The sequence below is a fragment of the Arachis ipaensis genome, chromosome B4, assembly GCF_059453495.1.
Source record: "Arachis ipaensis isolate K30076 ecotype BB chromosome B4, ASM5945349v1, whole genome shotgun sequence".
Classification (NCBI taxonomy): domain Eukaryota; kingdom Viridiplantae; phylum Streptophyta; class Magnoliopsida; order Fabales; family Fabaceae; genus Arachis; species Arachis ipaensis.
The window spans coordinates 46234037-46244763 of record NC_142439.1 but is presented as its reverse complement, the minus strand read 5'-3'; the positions used below and the strand labels follow the sequence as shown (position 1 = coordinate 46244763).

At 38.7% G+C, this 10727-nt stretch overlaps 2 pseudogenes; both read left to right on the top strand.

Annotated features, from left to right (window-relative positions):
* On the top strand, positions 1-659 carry LOC148567419 (uncharacterized; annotated as a pseudogene).
* Positions 660-7425: 6766 nt separating this feature from the next.
* LOC148567418 (uncharacterized) lies at positions 7426-8086 on the top strand (annotated as a pseudogene).
* Positions 8087-10727: the final 2641 nt, after the last annotated feature.

The window sequence follows — 10727 nt, the reverse complement described above, 5'->3', positions numbered from 1 at the left end:
ATGCCCATAACTCTAATTTTTTGAAAATAAAACCCTAACCCTAAAAATCCTAACCCGTTACCGTTTCCTATCAGAAGCTGCAGCACCCGCAAGCCCCTTTCTCCCCCCCAAAAACGAAAAGCACACACACATAACAGGGGAGGAGAACTTCTGAGAGAGCTGAGGGAAAGAGAGGGGGCTTCACCCACGCCGCCATCGTCCTCACTGCAACTCACCACGAGCTGCCAATCGCGCTCCAGTTCAGCCCGCCACCGCCGCACCATCGGCGCCGTCGAGCTCGCGAGCGTGGAGGAGGCACAGCGCCGCCGGTTTCGTCGGGTTTCCACCGTCGAACCCGTCCCTACCACCGCTGCTAACCACACGCACAGAGAGAGAGGGTGCGCGAAAAAGGAGCCGCCGCGGGGTTGCTGTCGCCGCTGTGAGGCTGGGCTCGCCGCTGTTGAGAGTCGCTGCCTTCCTTCACCATCACCGAAGATCCATCACCGGAGCTGCTGGGCTCGCTGTATACTACTGTTGTGTCACTGGAACTGTCCTGGTGTTTTGCCACTCATTCAGATTCTGCTCTGTTTTGGGTTAGTGCTGTTGCTATTGTTTTGGCTGCCGAAAAACCTCGATGCCGCCACCTCTGCTGCCGGAAATAGCCGCTGAGTCTTCTATGATGGTAAGCTCTAACCCTGCTTCAACTTCTTTACCTGTTAATTTCTCCATGGGCCATGAGAGTTGTTGCTAAGGCTGGTTGTGTCAGGAGTTTACTGCGAGTTGCCGTCGTTCTGGTCACCGGCTGTGAAGTTGGTGTTGCCGGAATCCACCACTGGTGCAGCCGCTACTTGGTTCCCTCGAGTTCGGTAAGCGTTTTGTTCGGAAGAGCCCTTTAAACGCTGTTTTATTATCATAACTGACGTTTTGCAGCGTTAATTGCTATACGATTGAGTTTTGGTTGTTGTATGTTGCGATTAGAGTTGTTGAGACTGTTGCGAAAGTGGCTTGGAACCGAGGTTTTGGTTGTCAGAATTTTGATTGTTGATTTTGGGTTGAGGCAGAAAAGACTCTGTGACGCGTTTGGGCTATGTTTTTGCGTTGAGGTAGAGGCGCTTTCCGAAAACTATAGTTTATTGTTGGAATTATTACATATAGATACTGATGTGAGATATTGTGTATTTGGTGATTGTAATTGCCTTATGTATTTTTTGATTGACTCGGATGATTATGGATGTTGGTTTGGCTGAATTGTTGTGCGGCTTTGTGAAATGTTTTGTTTTGAAGTTGATTCTTTAAAAGATCTGAAATCTGAGTTTAATCCGTTGAGGATTGGTTTGAATTGAGTCAATTATTTTGATGATGTGAAAAGTCGAATACACTTTTGAATTCAGTATGGATTACTTTAATTGACTTGGTTTTGGGACAAATGCCTTGTTATTGAGCCGTTTCTTTAAAGCTTTGGAAATGAGTTAAATCGGTTGATGTTGATTTGATTTTGAAACGGTTTTCTTGAGATATGCCAATGAGGCGACTGTTGGATTTAGCTTGAATTGGAATTGATTTTTTTGGATTTTTGGACTGTTGAAAGGGATTGAGGAACAGTTTAGTTGGGACCCAAACCGGGTGGCAAAGTCCAAGTTTTAGGGGAGATGCTGTCGAAATTTCTATAGAATCCAAGTCCTTATTTAAAATGTTATTTGGAGAATTTTGAGTTTAATGCCTTTCCTATTTATTTCGAGGATTGTGAAATTACGGCTTCTTTTATTACCTTTACTTAGAACAAATTAAGAAAGCAATGAAGTTACGCTTTGAAAGAATTGTTGAAAAGAGAATCATAATTTCTCCTTATTTTCCAAGAAGAACACTATGTCTTTGGGTACAAGTCATTCGAAAGAGAATTTTGCTTTGAGGCTGTTTTAAAAAGGTAAAAACGGGTTTATGTTTTTCTCTATTAAACATAAAGATTGTCCCTTGGAAGAGTTTTCGTGATTTTAAAAGGAATTGGATTTCGATTGATGAGCCTCATTATTTTGACATTTTAAATAAGATTCAAAGTATCTTTTAAACTCTAGTTTAACACAATGAGAATGATTCTCTTGGTAGTTTGAAACGCTTTAGATTTAGTCGTGGAATTGAAGCCGGTTTTGTTAAGTAAAGGAAATGGCTTTGAAAGGAGTAATTGATTTCATGACTCGGTTTGGCTTAGATCCTATTTTATTACTCAAAGCGGAAAGCTAAGGTTTTAATGATTTTAAGTTAATTTGGAAAAATGAGCTATGATATTCTCCCCTAAAGACTTGGGACTCTGCCGAGAAACTTTTGTTATAAAATCCCATTGATGGATGGGTGATTTTGAATACTTTGAAATAAATCCTTAACTTGCCATACTTTGAGTAAATTTGGCTTATGAGCCTGAGATGATTTGAGAAATGAGATATTTAAAGCCAAGGCTGAAAAGAGTTGAAATTTGATTTCAAAGTGAAATGGCTTGAGAAAAGTGATTTGTGGCTTAAATGCCGGTTTTATGAATTTGATGATGTTGAATGGTTGAAGTGCTGTTTTGTTATGAGCTGGAATGGCTGTGTATGATTATGAATATTGGCTAGTTCTGGATTGAACCGTGAGCCGGAATGGCAGTGTATGATATTTATTTATGGCTGATTGCCGAATGAGTTATGAGCCATATGGCTGACTATGAATTATGAATTTAAGCCGGATGGCTAAGATGGATGTTGATCCATGGCTGGGACTGAATGAATATATGCTTGAGATACCTAGGTAGTAGCAAGAGTTGTGGTTCGTCCCACTTGCTCCAGGTCAGGGACTGTGACGCCTGGGTAGTAGCGGTAGTAGTGGTGATTCCACTTGCTCCAGGTTGAGCTTTTAAACACCCGCCTGGGTAGTAGCCGCAGTAGTGGTTATTCCACTGGCTCTGGATTGAGTGGATAGTAGCAATGGGGTTGTAGCTCAAACCTACTTGCTCCGCGATCGGTGTTTCTGTCCATGGTTAGCTAGCAGGATGTATCGGGTTGGCTATATAACCGACAGATGATATCATCAGCCACTAGGGACAGGCATGCATCATATGCATCTATGTGACATTGTTTGGGTGTGCATATTGTACTTAGTTTGCCTATGTGATTAACTGCTAATTGTTCTACTTGCTGTAATTGTTTGTTTGTGCTTGAACTTCCTATCTGTGTTTGCAACTGGGACTCTGTTGGACTGTGGTGATTGGTTGATGGTTGGATTGTTTGGGCCTAGGGCCGTGGTTAGAATGAGATGAACCGATGGTTGATTTCGGTTTTGTGTTTCTGGTTTGGAATAAAATATGAAAGGCTATTTTGTTTCAGCATAGATAAACCGTTTTGAAAGGCTTTTGAGTTTTTGAGAATTGAATGGTTCCTTTTTCAGAAAAGATTTCTGACTTTACTTTTATTGTAAACCATTGTTTTTGAAAAGAGGCATAAGACGGTTATTAATCATTGGTACGGTTTATCTTCCCGTATCCTATTATAGTAATTCCTAAAAACCCTCTACTGAGAACCCTTTCGAGGATGATGTTCTCACCCCCTACATTTTTCCCCTTTCAGGTTATCGCGTAGAAGTCACGAAGAGTTTATTTAGTTGTTGTTGAAATGCTCTGTATTGCTTTAGATTATTACTTGTTGTACCCTCGCCTTTATCTTGATATATTCTGTAAGAGGGATAGGAATTGTATTGGTTAATGCTTGTAATGTTATTTATATATATATATATATATGGATGTATTCTTTATGAGTTTTTGTAAGTTGTATGGTATCTATGGATGTACTTTGTCGAACGAAAGTATTTTTGGGAGCAATTTTGTGGTTTAAAGTTTTAAATAGGCTCATATTTTAGTATTAAATAATATAAGTGTCGTCGTAATGTCTGAGCTATCAGAGTCGCGCAGCCGGAAGCGTGTGCTTTGGTAGTTAGGGTGTTACATTATGGTAGCAGAGCGGTCTTTCCTGTAGAGCCTGAGGAATGGACCGACTATGCTTCAGTTGCATGCTCTGAGTGTTTGTCATGTATTAGGTCTTGTCGAATGACGAGAATTAGAGCTTTATGCACATGACGATCTATTGATTAACGCTGTTAGTCTTGCATTGCATAATTCTTGGTATTATGTTTGGCTTGCTTGATACTAGTGAATTATGTATATGAAAGCACTGATGGGTTATCATAGATGATATACGAGTTTCGGGTAAAGCGAATCGCGGGTTTTGGGAACGTTGGAAACTATTTCTCGAGGCTATTCAGTTGTGTGTCTTGAATTCTATTCTAGTTGACCTGTTCTTTCATGTCCTAACTTGAAGTTCTCATTTGCTACTCCTCTTGAAAAGTAGTTTGATGTTCCACTCTATTCCTCTATTCATATGTATTCTTGTTTGATCCTAAGTGCATATGCTTGTTTGAAATCCTTGTTGTATCTGGCTTTCTCTATTTGAGTTCTTCTTGATTCACGTGTTTTTTGATACAGCTTTGAACTTATCTTATTGCGTTGTACATTTTAACTCCGGATTCCGAGCCCATTCTTAGAGAACTTGTTGATTCAGTTTTTCTCTTATTTAACAGTGATCACAGCCAATTTTGAGATTTTTATAAAAATTGCTGTTGAATAGATACATACTTGTCTATATATGAAACCTTGAAGATTTCTTATACAGTTTAATAACTATTTATTCCTAATATCTTGCCTGTACTTTTACTGTTTTACGGAACTGCATTTACTTTAAATTACAATTTAACTTTCTAGTAATTTTACTATAGTTCCAATGCACATCTTCATTTGATTATGTATTTGGATATTTTTCAAAATTTTGAAAAGAGGATTTACCACTTTTGTCTCGGTTGAGTTTCGTTTGATAAGCTTTATTTAACATATTTTGAACTGAGTTTGATTTAGCATGCTATATGGTTATGCCATTGCTGTTCTTTTGAAAATGTTGGACTCATAACTTTCTCCTTATGAACGGACTAAAGTTTCTCTTAAGCCTTCTATCTCTACGGACGCCATACTTGACTTTGTCTTTAACTAATCTTTTGCACCTTGTGAACATTACCATTGGTTTTGGTTCTCCTTCTCTTGTAAATTTCATCCTTATGTGAGTCAGTTTGATTCGTTTTAAATTAGTGCATTGTTTATCTTCTCATTGTCTCTAACAGAGTTTTAGTCAAAGATTTATTCTTGAGAAGTTACTAATGATTGAGTTGTCTTTTCCTGTGATTTTTGTATCCTTTTGAATCAATTGAAAGCTGGTTTGATGTCCCACGCCTAGTGGATCTTGTTTTAACTATTTTGATTTAAGATTCTTTCTTTTATGGCTTGACTCCTTTTAAGTACATTCTAATCTCCCTGAATATCCTTCTGAGATGGTGATTTCAAGAACACTTGTGAGTCTTGTTTTTGAACTTTTAAGGAAGTTTTGAATTCTCTTTGAAGAAACACTAAACGGAATTTATTTTTTCTGTTGCTTGATTGAGATTGAAACCATTGTTCAATTTTGACGAAGTTAATTTTTAAGTTGGCATGCGTTATTTTAAATGAAGTTTTTGAAAAGTTTCCTTGTTTAGTGGAAAACCGGTTCATTTGTAACGCACCACTTGTTTCCTTTACCAATTTACACGCAAACTTTTACCTCGGATTTTCTCTTCCAAGTAGAGTTTAACTTTCTCTTTCGTCCTTGCTAAGACTTTCATACACGCTTGTTTGAATATGAACTTTGGGAGTTTTCGAACAAGCATTTGATTTCTCTCCTGAGTTTTGTGAATTACTTTTGGTTAAGATTGTGCACTTAACTAACTTTCTAAAATATTTGATGAAAATATTTTAGCTCTTAGCCAAGCCGGTGTGCATCTTGTTTTTAAAACTCTACATAATCTACTTCGGCGTGAAATTGAACTAGAGCAAAGCCACGTTTATGCTTTTGTTACTCTCTTGAAGGATATTTGTTGCTTAACTTTTCTTTTAGACTGCGAGGTGATTTTCCTGCATGTTTTCGATTCTTTTATGAACAATGTACTCGGAAGTGTTTTTAATCGTGCTCTTGAAGTTCTGTGAGCTTTGTCTTGGGTTTGAGAGATTCTTCTCTATAAACTTCATACTTCTTCGACTCAGCTTAAATTTGTTTCAAACTAATGCGCTGATCCTTCTCCTTGTTGATCCTATTGGATTTATTTGATTCAAGGATTATCTTTGAGGTTATCAATTGAATTGTGTCTAGAAAACTTCATTACTTGAGTATCCTTGGTTATCTGGGATTGGATATATTCTCTCAAATCTATTATTGCTATCCTTGACATTTGACTCTCCGTTCTAAATCTTGTATCCTTCTGAGTAGACTCGAGAATTGTTTTGATATCACGTGCGACTTGTAGACGTATACGTAACGCGATGCATTAGTTCTTTAAGACGTGATATGTGTATATAGAAGGTGAAGCGGTAGGTGTGTAACGTTATGATGAGTTGTGGGTGTTTTGTCCCTTGCAAACGAGCTTGCGGGTGTTAGGCTTATGATTGGCTATGAGGTTGAAAAGTGCTTGACGGAGTTGGAAAGTTGAAGCCTTGAGGTTGATATGAGATTAGTGTGCGGATGTTAAGCACATCGTCTTAACCCCATCATGTTTTATAGCCTTCGATGCCTTGCTTTACTATTACATGTTTGAACTATGTCATCTTTGCTTTGTGAACGCCTATCTTGATTTGCACCCTATTTTGGCACCTCAAGTTTTTGTGAGGCATTGAGATCATATGACATTGTGCATTGAGCCTGTCTTATAACGTTTGCTTTACAATCACACTCCTGCCTTTGTATCTTTATGCATACGACCATCCAAGTATTTGAAAACAGTATATATGTTTATATGTTGAGATATTTTTCCTTCTTCCTTAAATGTGTTCAAGGGTGAACTATTATGAGATTTCTTTCGATTTGTATCAATTTTTGAGGACGAAAATTTTTATAAGGTGGGTAGAATGTAAGACCCAGAACCTTTGAAAAGTCTTTTTATGATCAAGTCTCAAATCATATGGTTATTTATAGCCTTAATTTCAGAAATTATTTTATTAAAGGTAATTAAGGCAAGTTTTGATTTATTGAATTTGAGACGAGTTATGATTATTATCCAATTTTATAATTATTGGATTATTTTCTATATTTAAATTATAAAGTTGATAGTTATAAAATAATAAGGATTTTATATGATTTGAATTAAGTAAGTAATATTTTAAATATTACTATTGCTATTTTGGAAAAATGAAGAAATTAAGTAAATTATTTCTAATTATTTGATTTGGGCATTTTATTGAAAGTAATTTGTAAAAATTGACGAGCAAATAGTATTTTCTATATACATCTAGTGTTGGATTTAATTTGGGTTTCAATTACCATATTATCCCCAATTTTAAGTGAAATTACTAAAATGCCCATAACCCTAATTTTTTGAAAATGAAACCCTAACCCTAAAAATCCTAACCCGTTACCGTTTCCCATCAGAAGCTGCAGCAGCAGCCGCAAGCCCCTTTCTCCCCCCAAAAATGAAAAGCGCACACACATAACAGGGGAGGAGAACTTCTGAGAGAGCTGAGGGAAAGAGAGGAGGCTTCACCCACGCCGCCATCGTCCTCACTGCAACTCACCACGAGCCGCCAATCGCGCTCCAGTTCAGCCCGCCACCGCCGCACCATCGGTGCCGTCGAGCTCGTGAGCGTGGAGGAGGCACAGCGCCGCTGGTTTCGTCGGGTTTCCGCCGTCGAACCCGTCCCTACCACCGATGCTGACCACATGCATAGAGAGAGAGGGTGCGCGAAAAAGGAGCCGCCGCGGGGTTGCTGTCGCCGCTGCGAGGCTGAGCTCGCCGTTATTGAGGGTCACTGCCTTCTTCCACCATCACCGAAGATCCATCACCGGAGCTACTGGGCTCGCCGTATGCTACTGTTGTGTCGCCGGAACTGTCTTGGGATTTTGCCACTCATTCAGATTCTGCTCTGTTTTAGGTTAGTGCTGTTGCTATTGTTTTGGCTGCCAGAAAACCTCGATGCCGCCACCTCTGCTGCCGAAAACAGCCGTTGAGTCTTCTATGATGGTAAGCTCTAACCCTGCTTCAACTTCTTTACCTGTTAATTTCTCCATGGGCCATGATAGTTGTTGCTAAAGCTGGTTGTGTCAGGAGTTTACCACGAGTTGCCGTCGTTCTGGTCACCGGCTGTGAAGTTGGTGTTGCCGGAATCCACCACTGGTGCAGCCGCTACTTGGTTCCCTCGAGCTCGGTAAGCGTTTTGTTTGGAAGAGCTCTTTAATCGCTGTTTTATTATCATAACTGACATTTTGCGACGTTAATTGCTATACGATTGAGTTTCGGTTGTTGTATGTTGCGATTAGAGTTGTTGAGACTGTTGCGAAAGTGGCACCAAGGTTTTGGTTGCCGGGATTTCGATTGTTGATTTCAGGTTGAGGCGGAAAAGACTCTGTGACGCGTTTGGGCTATGGTTTTGCGTTGAGGTAGGGGCGCTTTCCGAAAACTATAGTTAATTGTTGGAATTATTACATATGGATACTGATGTGAGATATTGTGTATTTGGTGATTGTAATTGCCCTATGTATTTTTTGATTGACTCGGATGATTATGGATGTTGGTTTGGCTGAATTGTTGTGCGGCTTTGTGAAATGTAATGTTTTGAAGTTGATTCTTTAAAAAATTTGAAATCTAAGCTTAATCCGTTGAGGATTGGTTTGAATTGAGTCAATTATTTTGATGATGTGAAAAGTCGATTATACTTTTGAATTCAGCCTGGATTACTTTAATTGACTTGGATTTGGGACAAATGCTTTGTTACTGAGCCGTTTCTTTAAAGATTTGGAAATGAGTTAAATTGGTTGATGTTGATTTGATTTTGAAATGATTTCCTTGAGATATGCCAATGAGGCGACTGTTGGATTTAGCTTGAATTGGAATTGATTTTTTTGGATTTTTGGACTGTTGAAAGGGATTGAGGAACGGTTTAGTTAGGACCCGAACCGGATGGCAAAGTCCAAGTTTTAGGGGAGATGCTGCCGAAATTTCTATAGAATCCGAGTCCTTATTTGAAATGTTATTTGGAGAATTTTGAGTTTAATGCCTTTCCTATTTATTTCGAGGATTGTGAAATTATGGCTTCTTTTATTACCTTTACTTAGAACAATTAAGAAAGCAATAAAGTTACGCTTTGAAAGAATTGTTGAAAAGAGAATCATGATTTCTCTTTATTTTCCAAGAAGAACATTATGTCTTTGGGTACAAGTCATTCGAAAGAGAATTTTTCTTTGAGGCTGTTTTAAAAAGGTGAAAATGGGTTTATGTTTTTCTCTATTAAACATAAAGATTATCCCTTGGAAGAGTTTTCGTGATTTTAAAAGGAATTGGATTTCGATTGATGAGCCTCATTATTTTGACGTTTTAAATAAGATTCAAAGTATCTTTTAAACTCTAGTTTAACACAATGAAAATGATTCTCTTGGTAGTTTGAAACGCTTTAGATTTAGTTGTGGAATTGAAGCCGGTTTTGTTAAGTAAAGGAAATGGCTTTGAAAGGAGTAATTGATTTCATGACTCGGTTTGGCTTAGATCCTATTTTATTACTCAAAGCAGAAAGCTAAGGTTTTAATGATTTTAAGTTAATTTGGAAAAATGAGCTATGATATTCTCCCCTAAAGACTTGGGACTCTGCCGAGAAACTTTTGTTATAAAATCCCATTGATGGATGGGTGATTTTGAATACTTTGAAATAAATCCTTAACTTGCCATGGTTTTGGAAGTTTTGGAAAGAGAATGCCGAGAGTGGCTTTGTTTTAAACAAGGAACTCACTTTGAGTAAATTTGGCTTATGAGCCTGAGATGATTTGAGAAATGAGATCTTTAAAGCCAAAGCTGAAAAGAGTTGAAATTTGATTTCAAAGTGAAATGGCTTGAGAAAAGTGATTTGTGGCTTAAATGCCGGTTTTATGAATTTGATGATGTTGAATGGTTGAAGTGCTGTTTTGTTATGAGCCGGAATGGCTGTGTATGATTATGAATATTGGCTGGTTCTGGATTGAACCGTGAGCCGAAATGGCTGTGTATGATATTGATTTATGGCTGATTACCGAACGAGTTATGGGCCGTATGGCTAACTATGAATTATGAATTTAAGCCGGATGGCTGAGATGGATGTTGATCCATGGCCGGGACTGAATGAATATATGCTTGAGATACCTGGGTAGTAGCAATAGTTATGGTTTGTCCCACTTGCTCCAGGTCAGGGACTGTGATGCCTGGGTAGTAGCGGTAGTAGTGGTGATTCCACTCGCTCCAGGTTGAGCTTTTAAACACCCGCCTGGGTAGTAGCCGCAGTAGTGATTATTCCACTGGCTCTGGGTTGAGCGGGTAGTAGCAATGGGGTTGTAGCTCAAACCTACTTGCTCCCCGATGGGTGTTTCTGTCCATGGTTAGCTACCAGGACGTGTCGGGTTGGCTATATAACCGACAGATGATATCATCAGCCACTAGGGACAGGCATGCATCATATGTATCTATGTGACATTGTTTGGGTGTGCATATTGTACTTGGTTTTCCTATGTGATTAACTGCTAATTGTTCTACTTGCTGTAATTATTTGTTTGTGCTTGAACTTCCTATCTGTGTTTGCAACTGGGACTCTGTTGGACTGTGGTGATTAGTTGATGGTTGGATTGTTTGGGCCTAGGGCC